Source organism: Rosa chinensis, chromosome 4, assembly GCF_002994745.2.
Source record: "Rosa chinensis cultivar Old Blush chromosome 4, RchiOBHm-V2, whole genome shotgun sequence".
Classification (NCBI taxonomy): domain Eukaryota; kingdom Viridiplantae; phylum Streptophyta; class Magnoliopsida; order Rosales; family Rosaceae; genus Rosa; species Rosa chinensis.
Window position 1 is genome coordinate 19,454,508 of NC_037091.1, and position 22,537 is coordinate 19,477,044.

At 38.0% G+C, this 22,537-nt stretch overlaps 1 pseudogene; it reads left to right on the forward strand.

Annotated features, from left to right (window-relative positions):
* Positions 1–173: 173 nt before the first annotated feature.
* On the forward strand, positions 174–2,089 carry LOC112196629 (annotated as a pseudogene).
* The last annotated feature ends 20,448 nt before the right edge of the window (positions 2,090–22,537 follow it).

Sequence of the window (22,537 nt, forward strand, 5' to 3'; positions counted from 1 at the left end):
GATTGTATTATAAGTCTTCGCGGATTTAACATGACCTCCAGTGGTCAAATAAACGTATAGTCCACTCTTCATCTAGGCATCTAGCTGTCTAATACTCCTCATGCCTTGTTTTTCATCTTCTTTAAATAGACATAGTCTATGTCTTTTGTAATTTAAATCTAAATTCTGCGACTCTTTGTAAATCTGTGTTATGAAATTAACCCATTTTCTGTGTTTTCCTGTTACCGCTAGGAGTCCTCGGTTGCATTAGGGTTAATTACAAGTCATTTGGTTAATTGCTTATTTCGTCCTCATGGTTGACACGTGTCGCTGTTTGTGTGAGCAGAGCAGTATGAGCTATATAATTCGAGTTGTAACCATTTTGAAAGGCTATCTATGAAAACTCTGCTAGGGTTTCGACCCTAACAATCTGCAAGTTTGTTGAATACTATGTATACTCGTTATCTATCTCCTGAATAATGTCGAGAAATTATAGTGCCGTTGTGGTTGCGGTTGCCGTAGTTGTTGCCCTTGCCGTTTTCGTTGCCGTTGCCACTGTCGCTTTCGTTGTGAGTTACTTTGGAGGTGCAGTAGTTGCCATTGTTCTTGTAGCATTAGGTATGCTGTCTTTTTCTCTTTCTGCCTTCTAATATATAGTTACTTGTTAATTAATCGTACGTTATTTAAAAGAAATAGAAGAGCTAATGGGTTTTCATTGTTTTGTTACATTTAGCAGTAGTCTGTCTGATGATTGCTATCACAGTTGAAGTATGGAGGAATCGACGTGATCAGAAAGGTAGCAGCTCTTATGATCCGACACTCACAATGGACAATTTTCTAAATGATATGGAAAGAGAGAAGCCCATCAGGTTTACTTCTCTACAACTTCGGATTGCAACTGATAACTTTATCAACTTGTTGGGTTCAGGAGGGTTTGGTTCAGTTTATAAAGGTGTATATAGTAATGGAACGCTTGTGGCAGTGAAGGTTCTAGGTGGTACCTCGAACAAGACAATTGATGAGCAATTCATGGCGGAAGTTAGTACACTTGGCAGGATTCATCATGTCAATTTGGTTCGTCTCCATGGTTTCTGCTTTGAGAGACCCCACAGAGCGCTTGTTTATGAGTATATGTCAAATGGTTCTCTTGACAAGTTTCTTTTCCATGGAAACAAGATCTTAGGATTCGAAAAGCTTCATGAAATTGCAGTTGGGACAGCTAGAGGGATTGCTTACTTGCACGAAGAATGCCAGCAGCGAATAGTCCACTACGATATAAAACCTGGAAATATTCTTTTGGATGTGAATTTCTTCCCTAAAGTTGCTGATTTCAGTTTGGCCAAGCTGTGCAACAGGGAGAATACTCATATATCAATGACAGGTGGGAGGGGAACTCCTGGTTATGCTGCACCAGAACTTTGGCTGGGGCTTCCTATAACCCACAAATGTGATGTGTACAGCTTTGGAATGCTGTTATTCGAGATTATAGGTAGAAGAAGGAACCTTGACCTTAATCTTACAGAAAGCCAATACTGGTTTCCAAGGTGGGGATGGAAGAAGTTTGAAGCTGGTGAACTAGAGAACTAATGGCAGTGTGTGATATAGAGGAAAAAGATAGAGAGGCAGCAGAGAGAATGTTAAAGGTAAGCTATCTGGTGTGTTCAGTATAGGTCCGAGTTGAGGCCCTTAATGAGTTGTGGTGAAAATGTTGGAAGGAGAATTTGAGATTCCTAGACCTTCAATTAATCCATTTCAGCACTTGATGCCAGACACTCCTATCATGGCAGCGGATTCCTCTCAAACAATAACTGGATATAACATTGTTTGTGAGACTCCCATCATGAAAAAATACGAGATTGAAATAGCGTCTACTTCAGTAGGCTGAAGTAAGTCTTTCCTGATTCTCTTTCATTTTCTTGCAAAATGTCACGTCTCTCAATCATGTATATTATAGGCAATATAGACATGTGGGGTTTTGATTGTACAACTCCTCAAGCTGTGCTGGTCAGCAGTCATGACTCATGATCTGTTCCCTTATTATATAGAACAATGAGATTATGTATGCATCCCCTCTCGCATTCCATCAAATGATGTTGGAATTTCTTGAAAGTGTCCCAATGTGAACTATCTGGTTCAGTATAGAATGATTACTGCATTGCATTTTTTTATGAAATTGTGCAATTGTTCAAGTTAAATGTGCTGTTTGTTGGCTTGTCATATAACACAGGTACTTGGTTCCTTTTGTTCTTACTTCTTAGTAAAAACTTGATTCTTGCTATATAGTCCTCTGGGATTAAATTTATGAGGAAACACCTTTGAATTTATACTGTAAGGATGCAAAATCCTGTAGTCATTACATTCACAAATTCAGAATTAACTCCATGACATTACTTGGAAGTACAGAACTCAACTATTATGTGATTTGCAGAACTCAAAACCCACAGCAATATAATAAGCTGGTCTGATGAGTGGAATTGACGACTCTCTTTCATGAATCCTTAAACATGACACATACACTTCTTTAAAATATTATCCCCATTTGTCATACATTATGTATGTAGAGTAGTGTTAGACAACAACCAGGCTTGCTTGAAATGGTGGTACAACTCAAAGAGTGGGTGATTCTTAGCATCTATAATGTAAGATTGAAATTAAATTTATTGAATTTCGGCGTCATAGACACCATAATTATGAGAAGGTATACTATCTTGGTTATACACTTATACAATATACAATTCGACCGGCATCATAAAAAGTTTAATCCCCACAAAGATATTGATGTACTATCACAGACAAATTAAGTTTGAAATACATGACTACTTCTTTCTCAACTAAACCTACAAGGTGTCTTGAAGCTGTTGTCACCCTCTGGAGCAATATGGATTGCAAATTTGCAATAAGTCTGTATGCTTCTGGGTTGCATCGATCAACATTAACATCAAATACTTAAGTTTGTCGTAACCATCAACAACAAAATATATATTTGGCTGAAGAGTGAGAAGCAGGGAGCATGTAGTGTTGGTGATTTCTTTACCAAAGGAGTATAATCTTGATGGTTATCTTGATGTTTCCCTCAACCCTGCTGTAAATGATCGACCTAGATGGTCGAACTTGATCACCTTACGAGGAATAAGCGACTGTGAGAAATCACTAGCATGATTCCAAACGTGTATTTCAGATTTTTTTGTTCTTTGCCAAAGAAAAGGGGATATTTTTTTGTTCCTCAGTCAAAGTCCATATGTCTTGCTCAAAGCAAAGAATACAAGGTGTCTCAAGTTCAGCAGTGGCTTTAACATCCAATAAAATGTGTGCTAGTGTTTACGGTTTGAAGTTACACTGGAAGACTTTCATGCCTTCACTTTTTTGGTCCTTTGTCTCAATCAAGTTTTGTCCTTGTACATGACATCTAGCGTGGTCACAAGTCATAACGTCAAACTGATTGTATCCTTGTTTATGACTTTCCCCGATCGATAAAGGGAACGAAACAGGAATACATGAATGCTCGTGTACATATTACAATATGTTTTAGAAAAACTGGAATTGGGAGAGAATAAGTTGTACTTTCATTGATAATAAGGGCCTCTTTATATAGAGGATTACAAACAAAGAATTTGCGTCTTACAAAGTAACTAAATCATACAATAATTGAAATATCTCTAAATATCCGTAAGACTAACCCTATTACAAGTCAAACAAGTAATCAGAGTTTAAGCCAGACACACAAACTAGGTGTCCTTAAACACTCCCATTTCTGTTGCCCAAACGTTGTGTTCTTCTCATTGCCTCGTCAGAAGCCTTGTCGAGTAACAAAAACTCATTGAGACAAAAATAACCTCGGTCGAAGGAGAAAAAGAGTACAACACACCCTTCACGTTTCGAGACCAAACATGTAGACATCTCCCCCTAATGTCTACATCTCCCCTTGATGACTACAGTCATGGGTGTTCGGATAACTTCCACAAACAATGCTACCAACGTGTTTCTCAAAAGTGGAATTGGGCAATGACTTAGTGAGCAAGTCTGCCACATTGTCCTCAAATCAAACTTAATTCACTTTGATCTTGAGGAGAATCTGTTTTTACTTATTATGCTTGGTTGTGTTGCCTTTGATATAGCCTTACTTCATTCATTCAATACGAGCAGTATTATCCTCATAAATTCTCGTAGGCTCATCTTGTTGTAGACTTCAAATCACAATTGCTTCGACCATACGTAATTATGGATCCAATCCATATACATTCACCATCTACTTCGTGAAGAGCAATAATCTCTGCATGATTCAAAAATATAACGACTAGGGTCTGCTTTATAGACCTCCAAAATATCGTGGACTTACTCTTACCCATGGTGAACACATAACCAGTTTGAGAATGACCTTTTGTGTGGGTCAGAGAGATACCCAGCATCAGCAAAACCTTCCAAAACGCTAATGTCAGTTTGGGATGGGGATAAAGGAAGCAGGCCAGTGTTGGCGGCGTTCCTGGTGTTTGATGGGTCCAAATCTATCATAGCTCTGTAGGGATAGAGCATGCCCATATCAATCGTACACATCAAGTATCAAAAGATATCTTTTACACTAGTCCAATGACATCGCGTTGGCGCAGAGCTATATCTAGCTAACAAGTTCACTGTAAATGAGATGTTCGGTCTTGTGCATTTAGCTAAGTACAATAATGCACCTATTGCACTCAAGTAGCGCCCTTCTGCCTCTAGCACATCTTCGACATCATCCTTCGGATGAAGAGAACCCTTTCTAGGACTAAGACTATAGACAATCATGGGCGTGCTTGAAGACTTGACCTTGTCAAAATGCCTAAGCATCCATCAACACGGTGCTTAAGTTCCAAACCGAGACATAATCGTGTTCTCCGAAAAACATTCATCTTAAACTTGGATTTCAAGTGTTCAGCGATTTCCCTTAACTCTTTAAGGGCTTCCAATGAAGATCATGTCACCAACATGAATTGCGATAGAATCCGAAACTTGTAATAGAAACATGTGAGCATATCCCTTCCCAATCAAGTAGTCACTTTAGTGAGCATTTCAACCTCATTGCAAACGCGCTCTGTGGTCTAGAGCCACTTGACTTGGGTGAATGAAGTCCACCAGGAACCTTCATGTATATTCTGTATCTAGATCCCTATAAAGATATGTAGTGACCACATTCGAAAGCTGCATATTCAGTTATTCGGAAACTACCAAACTGATAAGGTAATGGAGTTTAATAACATCCACTACAAGAGAATATGTCTCCTCGTAGTCATTTCAGGGCGTTTTGTGAGAAGCATTGCTCCATAAGGCGAGATTACCATCTTTTTTTCTCATCACACTTTCTAATGAAGATTCATTAGGCAATAAGTTTTATTTTAAGAGGTGTCAGCATCACTGGCTCAAAAAGCCTTCCTCTTCGTTAGAAAATCCAACTTAACCTGGATCATATCTTTTCATTTAGGCCAATTTTTAATGGATCGTATCTTTCCATTTATATCAATTTTCAGAGTCGGGCTTGCCCGGCCCTGTCATTTTATAGGCCTACCTAGCAGACAACCAAGACCTATGTAGTGCACTTGCTTATAAGATAAGTTCGAATTAGGAGAAAAACATGAAACTCTATCTAAACTTAGAAAATTATTATATATTCCCAAACCACCACATTTATTGTGGTCTGGGCTAGTTTGATTGGTTCGTGCAGTAAAAGCATCTTACTAATTGATCGATTTAGAAAACATTCATTTTCTTTTTTATCCATTGTACTGAACCCCACCGAATTGCCGCAATTCTATTGGCCTGCATCGCCAAAATGACTATAGGATAATTACTCTAAAACCAACAACTACTAGCCTTCTGGGCGGCCATGTTTCTAACGCTAGCTTGAAGTAGATGAGAACCAATTAAATGTATTTCAAAAACTGCTTGCTCTAGAACTCTCATAGTTCACCTATAAATATAATTAACTTAAGGATTAAGGATTAAATAATGCTTATTCCCTATACTTATAGGGTTTCATCGTTTCAGTCCCCGACCTTTGAATTTCACCTAAAAAGTCCCTGAACTCTCAATTTCCTCCCAATTCGTCCCTGCTATCAATTTTCCGTCAATTTCTCTTTTAAGTTGCTGACGTGGCAGCCATTTTATGCCGAAATGTCTATTTTACCCTCAGTTAAAAAAATTTCTGTTTATTTTTATTTTTCTGTTTACTTCCTCTTCCATTCTCTCGCACTCTCTCACACTACACCAAAAATCTTATCAGACAACGGCAGAAAACCGTTGTGGGATTTGGAGTCCCACCGTTGTGGGATTTGGAGTCCCACCGTTGTGGGATTTGGAGTCCCACCGTTGTAGAGTGAGCCGTTGTCTAATGAAAAATCAGACAATGGTGGAACACAGTTGTCTAATAAACACACAGATAACAGGTATGTGTTATAACTGTTGTGTGATAGCTCGGCAGATGCCAAGGGCAGCTGCGCAGCAGTTGAGGCGCTGTCTTCAGACAACAGTGCCAGTTTTAAGCTGTTGTATGTTAAGCGTGTCAGACAACATATTTTTATTTTGTCTGTTGTCTGATTGATCTTCAAACTTCAGTTCTTGGATTATATCTGTTGTGTGATTAACTTTAGGACAACAGAGTTCAATTAATTCTGTTGTGTGATTAAGTTTTAGGACACCATAGTTCAATTAATTATGTTGTCTGAGTATAAATTAGAAGACACTGATTTGTTAAAAACCGATGTGTGATATGACTGATTACAATGTGTTTCTGTCCCATTTTTGGCCATTCAGACAACATGCAGTGATCATTATATATATCTAATCTGTTGTGTGATCATTTGAACATCCCATTCTGGAATTAGATTGTGCATTCATTTGGTCCATTTATGAAATGAACAGTAGTTCATCAAATACAAACATTGTAAACCATCAAATGAGTAATCTAAACGCTTTAGGCTCCATGTAGAAGCTGATTGTATGCCCATCTTTGAATACATCCTCACCCCACAAGATTTATAGTTGTTGCCTATATATGTTCAAATAGTAAGAGATTTAAATCTATTAGTGAGCAGATTTAAATCTTAGGAGCAACCAGAATTGCCTCCACCAATCTCCTTTCTGAACTCTACTATTCCTGCTTAACCCGGTGCTGTTCTTGGAGATTTCCCTTAATGTAATCGGAGTTGCATATAGAACTAGTGATGATTGTTGTGAAAATGATTCAACAAGAGCATCTTTCTTTTCTGAGAGGAGTAGACACTTTCAGCAGAGCTGTAGTCAATAGATATAAGATCAGCTAAAATCTCAGCGGGGTTCTCACGATCTGGGCAATGGTACCTATTGAAAAATCAATGATTAGTCAATACTTTCATAACTTTACAGCCCCAGGTTGAATCATGCTTGGTGGGCAACACAATTTTCCACTTAAAAGAGCAACAAAATTTTTCCAACTAGCTTCATATATATGCTACAAGATACACATTATAACTATATATAAGTTCTGAAAAGCCAAGAATACTATCAGTTTACATACACAAGATGACGGTAGCCATATATAAAACGTGATATCTAATGGCATTATGAATAAGTAAAAGCTACCTGTCCAGCCGAGTAGACCTTTTAACATAATCTAACCCCCAAACTTGGTCGGGGAATGCTGCGTAAGAGGAGCAATTACCTGGACATAAAGGAAAGCATCAACAACAAAATTACTTGGGAAACCAAAATCAGGAACTGCAAGAATGCAAGGTAGGCTGCGATGCAACATGATCCTAGTGAAAGCTGCAAGAAAATGAATCTATATATGGCCTCAATGGTTTGGCTAATTAGATGAAGAGAAACAACTAATATGAGGTAACAGAAATCTTTTATACAAACTTTTTGTTGAGAAGCAAAAAACTTTATCAAATCAGACTTTTAAAAGTACAAATATCTGTAGGAATGTCTTGTTTTATTTACTCAAAACATGAAACCACTAGACCAAGGCAAGATATCAAAGACCCCTTATTATTGATGCATTCCCTCTCTATCCATTCCTACTCTTTCAATCTATCAGAACAGATCAGGCTATCTATCAATCGATTTGAAAATATTAAATAAAAGGAGAGGCGGTTTAGAGCTCGTTGATCACTCATGAGGTCCAGGAAGTTATGAAAGTTATTTCATAACCTCTCAATTCTATTTGTCCAGTAAACCATAGCCTCTCCAGTATTAGAAGAGGCTCTTTTAGATTGTAATGGAAAAGGCAACCAAGATCAGACCACATACAACAGATTCTTCTAACCAAGAATCAGCTATAAGGTTCACTGAAATTGTTTGTTCAATTCACAGAAGTTTTACTAGTAACCCTTGTTCCAAAAAGATATTGGAATTGAAATTAACACAGAATACATAAACCAAAATAAACCCAAAAGTGATCATATCAAAAGCAATCCCTAGGAAAGTGAAAAGTGAACATACCGAAAAGAGTCGAAGAGGTATTGAACATAACTCATACTTACCAAGACTAATTGATGATGCTACACCATAGTCCAAATTGGAGATAAAGGATAAGCTCTTGCATGTGCTGCACAGAGATTGAATTATTAAATGACTAACTTATAGTCCAGAAATGCGTACAAACCATCTGATCAAATACCACATTCAATAATGGTACAAAGTCCTACAATTCAATAGAAAAACAATCTTATCTAATAAGCAATCTATAATATTTTTTCCTATCTAACAATCTAAAAGAAAATGTGAAAAAAGAGACTTGTATGCTTGAAAGTTAATACCTTTTCATGGGATCCACCAATTATCATAGTAGCAATTCCTATACCCCCTGCTAGCATAATAAACAGCATAAATGAACCACCAGTTGCCATAAATCAGGAAAAGGAAAGCATGCAATGTATACCTTACTGCAGCTTATACAATCATCAGTGATGACTAGTGCCTTTCCTTCAGACCCAACCCTTTTTGATTCTGAAAGAGGTAATTCAAAACTCTGAAAAGGAAAGAACAAAAAAGGTTAACTAAATACAAATTCAGATTATTGATGACTGGTGGCTTTCCTTCTGAAAGTGGTAATGTGATAACTTGAAGGAGCCTAGCTATATAATCATTAATGATGACTGGTGGCTTTCCTTCAAACCAAACCCCTTTTTAATTTTAAAACAAGAAAATCCAAAATTCAAAGTACTGATAATCTGTCTTCGCTACCTCTATGGAGGCAGATGGGAAGTAATCCTGCTGAATAGCATCAAGAAGCCCTTCCTCAGATACTTTAGGTTCCTTTGAAAATCAAATGTTACAAAGCAAGAGAGTACTTATAAGTCGGTCTCCCCAGTTCAATTATTTCCCAACTGTTCAATCAGTCACGTATGTCATGGAATCCTAAGAGTACAAAACATACTTTAGTTAAACATGATAAACATATAATATGAACACATCAGATCCTTCCCTAGCTCAAGTTCTAAAATAGTTAACCACAGAATCATGAAAATAGTTCAACACTCGACCTTTCCCTAATTGGGGCTTTCTATTTGATTATCGCATAACATGAATGATTGAATGTATAAATATGGATAAACTATATAGAAGGCATCCTGTGTCACATCTACATCAAATAGGAATGATATACTGCTAATGTGTAGACCCTACAGTGAAAAACTTCCTCATTTGAAATGAATTCGGATAACAGGGCAAACAAATCCAAACAAACCAAACAAACAAGATAGAAGAACGAAAAAAACTGAACATTGAGTATCAGAGTTTTAGGTGGCAAACAGAATGGCCTGTCTCAATTAGAAGAGAAACTTTTGTCAATGAGTGGATTGGTGTTTGTTAGCAAACAGGAATGAAATAAGCAGATATTTGGTTGTTGTAGCAGTAGAGAATTGTCTTATAATAATAGTATTAACTATTAAGTATTAGTTTCCAAAGCTTATGGCACCAAAATACGTTTTTTTTGACAATGTGGGATAAGCTAATAATATTGTATAAAGCTAGGTTTGTAGGCATAGTGTTCAAGGAGGCAAGATAGTTGTGTGGTTCTATAATTGCCTTCTTCCCTTGTCCTCTGTCTTAACAACTAGCAGGGCATAGGTTTACGTTATCCAACCGGAAATAAAGATGGCTGCCATATTTGTATCCAAGTTTCAAGGTGAGAAATGGACTATAATTGAAAAAAATAAAGGAAATGAGAAATGGACTCACGGAAATCAGCATGGCTGCCATATCTATATCCAAGTCTCAAGGTGAGAAGAAGAAGAAGAAGAAGAGGGAATTTCGGTTATACCAGAATAATATAGTTCAATATCCTCGATCATCAAACCAAACCCAAAACGGCCAAATGAATCCTAAGCAAAATTCAATCAAAGAAAACCCCTTACCTGGTTGATTTAGCACGATTATCTTCAAAACCCAATAGACTCAATCAAAGAAAACCCCAATCCTAGTTGATCTAGCACGATTAGAGCTGATGAAGTAGATGCTGCACCATCTAACATCAATTACAATTTGACCAAAAAAGCATCAAATTTCAAAAAGGAAGGAAGAGAGCTAGTACATACCTGCGGATTTGTACGGTGGTGCAGGTCAATTGGGTGAGGCAGACGATAGAGCCCTTATGAACTGGTCCTCCTTATTTTCCCAAACCCTAATCTACTTTCTTGATCTCATTGAATCTCTTCGATGCCCTGGCCACTAACTTGTGAGATCTACTGGAGGTTTCGAAGACCCAGCCTTCACATTCCTTGATGAACTTCTTCTTCCCAATACGCAGAACTAGCAGATCAAAGAACCTCCTTTTTTCAGTATGAAGAACCCTAATCTGAAATCAAGATAATGGAGAAAGGAGAATTACACGCATCTTGAAATTCGAAAATAAAGAAAAGAGGGGGTTAGGGTTTGCAACTCAAAGAATCGCAGAGAGGGGAGTGAAATGAGAGAGGGGAAGTGTGGAAGTTTTCTAGCTGAAAACGATCTAAAGCCAAAGTGGGAGTGAGAGATTAGACTTGGGATTTTGCTCGAAGTGAAGAAAGGCTCTGAGAATTTTGCTCTGAGACTTGTAAAACGGCTAACATGGTAAAGTGTGTAATGGTGCCCTTGAGTTGTCTAAAGCACCACGCATTAAATTTTTTTTTTAATTACTCAGACAACATATAGAGTTGTATATGTTGTCTGAAGTGTAGCAAAGCTAAGAGAACAAAGATGGGAATTTCCCGCTTGTGCAATCAAAATTTCAGTTTTGGCGCTGAGGCTAGGCATTTATCAATCACACAACAGAAATAGTTCATTATATTGTAGGAACTTGCAAGCATGACAAACCATTGATGCCAAATTTGCTTGTTTTGGGGGGAGAATGAATGCCATTTTGGTGACTTCTCCAAATTTAGCCACTCACTTGCACAACAGCACATTAAAAACCATTGTATGATGATTTGCAAGTATACTCCGACAACACAAGTAACTAAACTGTTGTACAATTTGGGAGCCAAATTTGAGTTGATCTAGGAGGGAAATCTGCTGCTATTTTTTTTACGATTCAGACAACAGATTATTCTTGTAAACGTTGTGCAATGACCTTCTAAACAAAAACTTCAAAATTTTAACCACCTTATACAACGCAAGTTTAGTAAACATGTTGTGTGATTCACTTTCCTTCATCACACAACACTTTTTTTTTTTCGTTGTGCAAAAAGTGTTGTATGTTAACGTTTTTGGTGTAGTGTCAGCTCCCAAACACCACCACCACCTCTTCCTCCTCTCCTCCTTCACCAACGACAACGCCAACGCCAACACCACCACCACATCTTCCTCCTTTCTCACCTCCCAAACACCACCTCTTCCTTCTCTCCTCCTTCACCAACGGCAATGGCAACACCACCACCACCACCTCATTCACCTCCCAAACAACAAACACCACCTCTTCCTCCTCTCTTTCACTAACGCCAACACCACCACCTCCTCTCCTCCTTCACCAACGCCAACGCCACCCACCACCTCCACCATTTGCAAGAGAAGTAAAAACAAGATAAACTCACGTTTATAATTTAATTGCAACCAAACCAGTAAATGAAGCAACAATCATCTCAAATCTATAAATTGAAATACAATATCCCAAAGCTCTGAATCAAACCAAGAGCTTTGGCCTCAACTGAAAACCTAGATCACGAGCTCGTCGCGCCACCGCATGGCATCATACCACAGGTCGGGTTACTGGCCAAAACCAAAACAAACACCTTCACCAAACCCCAAATTCTCCACAGCCTCTCTCTGTCCGAAATTCAAACCTTACAATGAGGTAAGGAGCCAAGAAAAAGGCCCATCAAACCCAAAGCCACAACCACACGTGCCAAGAGCATCAAGGCCTCACAGCCTCAGCCTGAACCGGAATACGTAGAAGACCAGAACAACCTTCAAAATCTATGGAAGGCGGCGTTATTGGTTGGAGTCGATTTACCAATACAACTGGGATTTCTCAAATCTCGATAAGGAATTTGAAGAAGAAGGAGGGAAGTTTCATGGAATCGGGAACAACTACGATTCGGTCGCGGCGGAGCCTAACCGACTTGACCTCGGACCGGAACTAGGGCTATGGCAGGCCGAATGAGGAAGCCGCCATTTGTTTTTTATCAGAGCAATGACGGGGGCTCTAGGTCTATGGTGGTGGAGGAGAGGAATCTTGGATCTGGGTGGATTAAGATTGGGTCAAATTGATCGACCCCGATCGGATACACATACTGGATTCTCTATTGGCGGCGACAAGCACGAAGTGTGCTCGTTAGATGGAGATGACTTGGGTGGCTGGCTTAGCCATGGCAGATTGGGGTGATGGCGGAGATAAAAAGAAGAGAAGAGAGAGCTAGAAGAAGAAGAGGTAAAAAGAAAAAAAAAAAAAAAAAAAAAAAAAGAGAAAAGAAAAAAAAATTAAAAAAGAGTAAATAAGGGTATAATAGACATTTTAGCTTGAAATTAATGACACGTCAGCAAAATAACGGGGTCTTTGACTGAAATTTGACGGCAGGGACTAATTGGGAGGAAATTGAGAGTTTAGGAACTTTTTAGGTGAAATTCGAAGGTCAGGGACTGAAATGACGAAACCCTATAAGTACATGGAGTAAACAGTAATTAACTCTTAACTTAAAAGAGTGAAATATTTGGCGCGCACACAAATCTGCATTCATCTACAATTCTACTACTTGGTGATTTTGTTTGAAAGAATGGTTAAATTTTCTGAGGCGTCCGAAGACCAAGAGGAAAAAGAAGATGGTGCACTAGGAGTCAAAAGCCTAATCAAGGTGTACAGATATTAATAAAGGAATCAATGATTTACCAGAGGCACACACACTATACATCTATATAACATTTTGGTCTTCATTTTTGTCAAATCGATGATCATTTACATGTGCTTTTGTTTTCTTATCCATCTTTACTCATTTTACCACAAAAAAAAAAAAAAAAAAAACTTAATTTACATATACATGGGGTAAATCACCCCTATGCGCGCATCACAGTTTGAGAATTTTGGTACCTAAGCGGAAAAAGTGGACTACGGGTAGAGAATCTTTTCTCTATTTGACCATTAATTTGTACTTCAATCAAAGCCTCAATCAAAAGAAAATGATCTGGCTGCACACACCACCACACCACAGAGTGATGAGCGAGTGACAACAAATGTCACGTTTTTAGTAAAATTCAAGAGAAAATTATTATTTAGGCTCATTTAACTGTTTTGCTATTTCAGGTTGAATTCAAAGACAATAATTTGAAGTATCATGTGATAAAATGGCGAATAAATCCAGCTACCAAGTAGTCAACCTTTTTTTACCAGTTACCAAACTGTCAAAACTGTGACACCATGCAAGAGTCATTTTCCATATAATTAGGGATATCGGAATCATATTGTGAGACTTCTTTCATAATTTGTTAGTGGATTTCTTATTATTCTCAACATATCCATTTAAATGGGCTAGAACAAAATGATGCCTACCACATACGATTCTTTTTTTTTTTTTCTACAAAATTTCTTAATCGAGAATATTTCTTCTATTTATAGTAACCCTGCATAATGTTAATTAGTACATTATGCCAGCGTGGTTTGACAATTGTACTGATTTTTTTTTTTTTTGCATAAAATTATGTACTTTTTTTTCGATGTTGTGCGTTCATTACTCCTGGTATTGTAAGTGTAAATTATTTCAGTCCACCACTGAAATAATTTTTTCATCACTAAACTTGTGTGGTAAGTATTAGAAGAATTTTTTCACAGATCATGTTTCTTAAGTGAAACTCTCGAAATATGGCAATCCGAACGAGAAGACACTCCGGAAGTATGGTAGAGAGTAGCTCAGTTTGTTCAAGAGCTACAAATTCTAGGCTTTTCCGTATAGGGTAGCTGTTAAGTGGCGGAGCCATGCCGGGACTGCAATTCTGGGTGCAAAATTAATTAACTATTTTTGTTGATACCTTGGTAGCCTGGTCGATTAAACAATTTTCTAACAACTAGTATATGATTTATTGATCTTGCTGTGTCTTTTGTTACGAAATTCATAAGCTAACAACATTAATAAAAGCAATAACGAAAAAAAAAAATTTTAACTAAGGGAGATGTATCCATTTTAGAGTATACAAGATTTTTTTGTATTTTAGAAGTATCTAGGTATTCAACTGAGATTTTAAACAGTCCTTTAAAATATTGATGTATTCAATTAAGATTTAAAATTATCCATTCAAATCTGCTGATATTCAAAAGTATACAGATTTTTAAGAATTTCATTATATGCTAAATTTTGGAAGATTTTATAGTGCTTTTTATACATATCAAAACAAAAAAATAATCCAACCGCTTTTAAAGAGATTTTGATGGATTCTTTCTGACTCAAAAAATGAAGAAGCTCTTCACCAAAAAAAAAAAAAAAAAACAGGTCTCAATAGGTGACACTCATCCATTTTGTCTTACACCTATTTTCCCACTATCTTCCTCTGCCCCTGCTCTCATCTAATAATTTTTTATTTTATTTTTATCACTATAGCTTTAGAAGCCTCAATCCTTCTAGCTAATTAAGCTCACTTTCAATGGTATTGTTAAGATGATACATACACACATGATTCTTTCGTAAATTAGATATGAAATAAATTATGTCATTAGTTTACTACTTTATTTTTTGTGTAACATTTTGGCTGACCAAGAAGTTACAGGAACATTTGGAACATTTCATTTCTGAGCAGAAGAGCCATTTTCATTTTCAAGTAGTTGATAAATTTAAGGTGTATGAAGTTTCATATTTGATTCAAGCAGGGTGATAGAAACTCCATTTAACTTATGTTGATCTAGGCCAGAAACAGACCTACGTCAGGATAACCCTTCTTTGAAATACTTTGGTAGTGCTTCTGAATTGGATTGAATCCACATAATGAATCAGAGCACATAAATTGATTGAAAACCTGTGTAATATAGCACCAACTAGACTCCTAAGAGAAATTTTAGTCACACACCTCCAAATACTAAATACACCCAACATTAGATTTTATGGGTACATTAAATTACCAAAAATGACATTTATATCAAAAATAAAGAAACATAGTTGGAAAATACTATTCCGCTTTAGAGTTTTCTTCTTCTCTACATGAATGAAGATGCAAAATTAGAGTTAACAATGATGAACATCTATAGTTTCAAAGAAAATTGGTAACATCGTAATGGATGATGTTGGTGTTTCTCAACTCTCAATTAAGGTATGACTTCTCTATCTTTGATTGAATTTTATCTACTACAAAATTTATGTTTTCAATTTCAACTGTTGTTTGATAAACTACTGAAACTTGTTTTTTTATGGCTTTTAAATTGTCTCTTTGATCACCATAGTTGTAAATCCTCCCACTCCTATTTTGTATGCACTTTATACATGATGTGGAGAAACACTTAGCTGTTGTAAAACAGAAAAATTTCTGAGAGAGAGAGAGAGAGTTTGGACACAGATAATCAGATTGTGTGTATATTCATCTCACCATGAGGGGGTTTATATAGGAGTACATGATATATACAAATAGGCAACGTTTAATAGCAACGTCAATTACTCCTATTCACAATTCTATCAATCACTAATCTATAGTGAAAGGAAAGGCATATATGACTCTCCATCTATTTACATGATATTAGCCATAATTATTTACAACACTCTCCCTTGGATATTTCATGTCAATAGTGTTGCCTAGGCTGAGCGCTTCTAAGTTGCCTCGTCAAAAACCTTGCCAAGTAATAAAAACCCTGTGGGAGAAAAACAACCTTGGTCGAAGGAGAAAAAGAGCACAACGCGCGTGAATGTGGAGTAGTCGTATCACAATAGAGATAGGTGAAGTCTTCTTATCATCATCATAAGTAGATAGTATGTCTACGAGAGGGATGCATTAGAGTTGCTACACCAAAACCTTGCCCGGTAAACCCAGTGGGAGAAACCCGTGGTCGAAGGGAAAAGATGAGCAAATGCATATATGTCAAATCAAAGCATCTTCAGGATGTACTATAATTGGGGTGACCATGCTAAAGATGTGCCTCGTTAAAACCTTGTCAGGTAACAAAACCCAGTGGGACAAAATAACCCTGGACGAAGGACAAAAAGAGTACACGATGGTCAAGTGGGCATGCTTCAGGATACTCCCCCTGATTTCGACTCCCCCTGAAAATTACATGTTAGGTAATTCAGATAGTTTACGTAGACCAATATCTTGAACATGCTTCTGGAATGTGTACTTTGGTAGTGACTTGGTAAAGAGGTCTGCATGATTGTCTTCAAATCAAATATGCTAATTAACTTCAATCTTCTGATGCTCCTGCTGTTGCTAATTGAAGGAGAACTTCGATGCAATATGTTTGGTGTTGTCTCCTTTGATGAAACTCGTCTTTATTTGCTGTATGTAAGCAGCATTATCCTCGTGCATAATGGTTGGTTCATCAATGGTGGAATGCAGTCCACATGTGCTTCGAACATGGTTTGTAACGGCTCTTAGCCATGTACATTCACATACTGCTTCATGAAGAGCTAGTATCTCATCATGATTCGAAGAGGTAGCAACAAGTGTCTACTTTGTAGACCTCTAAGAAATTGCAGTATTCCCAATGGTAAAGACATAACCAGTCTGGGAACATGCCTTGTGCGGGTCTGATAGATATTCTATATCAGCATATCCAACAAGGCAAGCATCATTTTGAGGATCAAGGGGGTTTGATCCATTCCTTGATGCGTAGGGATAGAATAAGCCCATATCCGCCTTACCTCTAAGGTAGCGAAAAATGTCTTTTATGCCATTCCGGTGGCGGCGTGTTGGCGCAGAGCTATATCTAGCTAACAAGTTCACATCGAATGAGATGTCCTGTCTAGGGCATTGAACCAAGTACAATAATGCGCCTATTGCACTTAGATATGGGACTTCTGGTACCAATATCTCTTCGTTATCATCTGCAGGACGATACGGTTCTCTCTAGACTTCAGACGACCATGGTTGTGCTTGCTTTTATCCTCATTAAAGCATCTTAACATCTTCTGGATGTAATTTGGTTGATGGACCAAAATTTCATTTGCACTGTGTTAGAGCTCCAGGTTGAGACAATAATTTGTTCTCCCAAGGCCTTTCATCTCAAATTCCAACTTCAGGTGCTTTGCGGTTTCCTTGATCTCTTCAGGAGTATCGATCAAATTCATGTCATTGACATAGACCGCCACAATTCCAAAATAGGAACTTGTTTCCTTAATAAACACGCATGGGCATAGTTTATTATTCACATATCCCATCCCGATTAAATATTCACTTAGACAGTTATACCACCTCCGTCTGGATTGTTTCAATCCATAAAGTGAACGCCTCAAAACTAATGAAGAGCGTGTTCCGTGGTCTAGAACTATTTGCATCGGGTATATTAAGTCCTTCTGGAACTTTTATGTATATCTCTGTATCGTGATCCCCATAGAGATAAGCTGTGACCACATTCATAAGCTGCATATTCAGTTTTTCGGAAACTACCAAACTAAAAAGGTAGTGGAACGTTATGACGTCCATTACTGGAGAATACGTCTCCTTGTAATCAACCACAGGGTGTTGAGAAAATTATTGCGCCACTAGACGAGTCTTATGTATCACAATCTCGTTTTTCTCATTACGCTTCCTTACAAATACCCATTTAAATTCTACGGGTTTAACATGGGGAGGTGTAGGAACAACAGGTTCAAACACCTTTCTCTTTATCAAGGAATCTAATTCGACCTGGATTGCTTATTTCCTTTTTGGCCAGTCGTCTCTTCGTTGAATTTGATCAACAAAGCAAGGTTCGAGGTCATCGCATATTATAGTTTCGGTGGCCACCGCAAATACTAATATATCATCGATGATGATCTCATTCCAATTCCAAATCTCACTAAATTTACCGAGATTTCTCTATTCTCGGGAGTGGGTTCAAATGTTGGAGCGTCCCCCAACATCGTCTCTTCTAGGACAGACCCATAATCCGGATTTATCTCATGAGATGGATCGGTTTGTGATTGCGATGTTAAGAGGATTCATTTGTGCCAAGTTTACCCTCTTCTAGGGATAAGAATCCTTCGAACCTAATGGTCTACCTCACTTCAGGGCAGGGACATATGACTGGTTAGCCGCCATGGTCGTACCTCGTCCATCTGGGACGATACATCCTACAGGGACGTCTATCCTTGCAGGTACATTTGCAGCAGGTATATATGATCTCGTCACTTTAGCTAGATCAGAGAAAGCGTCTGGCATATTTTGGGCTACACTCTGTAGATCTAGATTTCTCTGCACTTCATTATCACATTGTGCAGTTCGGGGATCAAGATGAGACATAGTGGGGACATTCCACGTCAATTCACGTCGTTCATCAGGAACGGTAACGTTCTTATCTCCCCCTAACGGCGGGAAGACTGTCTCATCAAAGTGACAATCCGCAAATCTAGCTGTAAAGAGATCGCCTATCAAGGGTTCGAAAGGGCACATAATGGATGGGATTCATAATCGACATGTATGCCCATCCTTTGTTGAGGACCCAATTTTGTACGTTGTGACGGCACAATTGGCACGAGGACTGCATACCCAAATGCGCCTAAGTACGAAACATCAGGTTCGTACCCAGTCACCAACTGTAACGCGGAGTAAGGTTGGGTAGCAGTGGGCCTCAACGGGACCAACATAGCTGCATGCAAGATTGCATAGCCCCACACAAAAACTAGGAGCTTGGTGCGCATTACCAAGATTCTATTTGTGAGACCATCTTGGGTGTGAACATAGGGAACTATATGTTCAGCATCAATCCCAAGGGATATGCAATAATCATCGAAAGACTTTGATGTAAACTCTCCGGTATTATCAAGTCTTATAGACTTTATGGGATAATCCGAGTGGTGAACCCTCAATTTCATGATCTGGGTGAGAGTTTAGCAAAAGCAGCGTTTTCTTGTGGACAATAGTGTAACATGTAATCACTTTGTCGATACATCAACCAAAACCATTAATATTTAACTGGTCCACATGGTGGTTGGATATGTCCACAAATTTCCCTTGCATTCTGTGCAGAAAAATGGTGGTGTATGTACTAGTCTTTGCATATGATGGTCTAGTATGGCATAGCGTGTCATTATATACAAGACCCTTATTCAGAAGGGGGTGCACCTACGATGAATTAAGGATACGGTGCATCATACTTTGACCTGGGTGTCCCAAAAGGTCATGCCATAGCAAGTAGTTGCTTGAAGTAGTTAGCTTCTAGCTAACAGATTTCAATTTCTCCAATGTACGCTTCTGGTCGCACACTCGGAGGTTATGCAAAGATATTCCATGCATTTTTCTCAATGGTTTCAACGTGGTAACTGTTGGTTCGAATATCCTTAATACTCAATAAAGTTCTTCTGGAACGTGGAGATTATAAGGCCTCATTAATGGTAGGTTCAGTACCATTGGACAACATATAGTGGGTTTTGCCATAGCCCTCTATCAGGTTGGATTGCCCTGATACGGTTGTCACAGAGGTATGAATAGACAATAAGTTTGAAAACATCTCCGATCTGGGAGTATGGTGTGTGTAATAACACTTTAAACCAGACAACAAACTTCCCCACAGAATATGTCTATTCATTTATTTAATTCAATGGATCACATGTATAAATAAGTTTATTGAATTAAATACATTCGAACATAACCACATTTTCATAATCCAAAATGATTGAAAACATAAATCACCAAAAATAATCCGAAGATGTTTCATTCATTAAGATGAAATAGATATGACACAAGGGACCAATTATACCCATGTCTTCGAGTTCTAATCCTTGGTATGTTCAGTAACTGCCTGAAAATCCATGATCTCTAGTGTGGAATCGATAGAAAATTACCCTTCAATAAAGTTGGTATTTCGAGTTCCGCGACCGGCGTAATACTCATCTACTGCTTCGGCTATCGCACAACAGGTGCGGGACCAGCAGTCAATTCCTCCACATCGATAACAAAGATCATGCTGATTCTGGTGGCAGCGGGCCTGACCAGTGGTCCTTTGAACTCGGGCTTGCTGAGTTATGGCATCATGGTTCCTACCACATGGGCCTTGGCCACATGGAGCTTGATTACATGGCCTCTTGGGCTTTGGCCAAGTGGCAGACGGTCATATGGGCTAATTTCGTTCTGCCAATAATGTCTTGCTTCAAGCAAAAAATGGTCATCTGATGATGAAAGTGCTCTTCCAGAGCTACCCAAAGAGTCTGTATATCCTCTTCATCGGATACTCAACTTTGAGTGTTTACTCCATATGTTTCCTTTTTGAAAATTATGGTACTCATATTAAAAGCCTCAATGATGACATTGTTAGCATTGATTGTTGATCTTATCTTCTTTGCAGTCAGATGAATTTTCACATCTTGAGTTCACTTTAGATAGTTTCTTCTTGAGACCTCCAAAGCAACAAAGTCAAACATGTTGAGATTTGACATTTCTTACAGGAAAGGAACAAATAATATTAGTGCTTTGGGTAATATCATCCATAAGCAAGTAATAAGAACTTCAGGTTCTATAACATGCGGATTAGACATGTAAAATCTACTGGTTTTATCATGTGTGGTGAATTTATGAAGGAAACTTCAAGTTTCTTAAATGGTATTATCGAAACTACAAGTTCGATTTATGTATGAACTACTGGTTCATCAGATACCTGCATTTTCTACACATATATTCTAATGCGAAAATTTGGCAAGTAATAAAATGATACTGAATAGAGCAAATTGTAATAATATCTCACAAATTGGCTAAATGAAAATCACAAATCAATTGAGATATTAATTGTAGGGCTGTCAATTCCGACACGACCCGATAACACGACTCGAAACCCGCACGAAACAAAGCGGGTTGAACCCGCACGATTAAAAAGCGGGTCAACCATGGGTCAACCCGCCATGACCCATTTAATAAATGGGTCGGCCACGGGTCAACCCGCCAACACGAAGTGAACCCGTATAACCCGATTATGCTATACTTTATCCTGAAATTTTAGACTTGGGAGTATTTGATCATAGGATTAGACAATTTGAAATATTTTTCTTTATAATTATTGGATTTAATTATTTATGAATTATATATAATTATTTATATTCTTCGTCTTGTAGAGTTTTTAGTGAATTTAATCAATTTATGCATTTTTTTAGTTAAATGGGTCACATTGTTAATCCTTAAATGAGTCATTTTGTCAAACACGACACAACCTATTTATTAAATGGGTTAAGCGGGTAACCCGTTTAATAAATGGGTTGGGTTTGGGTTTAAATTTTTGACACGATTATTAAATGGGTTGGGTTTGGGTTTGTATCTTGCGACACGACAAATACCTTGACCCGACACGAACCCAACCCGACACGACCCATTGACAGCCCTAATTAATTGCATGCTAGTAAATAACAGATTAATTATCACACAATTATGTAAATAAATGCTTCTGGCAATTAATTACACATATTAAATATGGTGAATCTATTTACAATATGAAATCATTTTTCCTTTTATTTTGATTCTGTTGGACCAAAGAAGGAGTGGGCTTGATAGTGAAGCCTATCGAGCTTAGTCTGCGGGCTCGTGACCTAGGCTTTCATGCGCTTAGTCAAAAAGTATGTGAGACCTGCTGGGCTGCTAGGTCCTGCTGGGATCAGGCTAGTCTGCCAAGGAATGAAAAGTTATTACTCAACCCTTTCAGTAACTCCAATTGAATACGACCAGGTAAGGAAAGATGAGGTTTAGGTGGAGCGAGGCTCGCTTAAGTACACGGCCACATCTGAACCTTTTCTAGACATCGCATCCAACTGGATAAGCCTAGTTTGAGAAGATTCATAACTTTTGTCATGGTAACATGTAGTAAGTTTCTATTCTGGCCTTGCAACTTGGGCCTGAGCTTCTTGCTCGAATTTGTTGCTATGACTTTGGGCTTGATTTGAACTTCTTACTCAGCCTCTATTAATATTCACAATTATAACATAACTAAATTAAATATATGTTATTAAATCGTAACATAAATAAATTAATGCAGTGGTTATATACCTAGGGA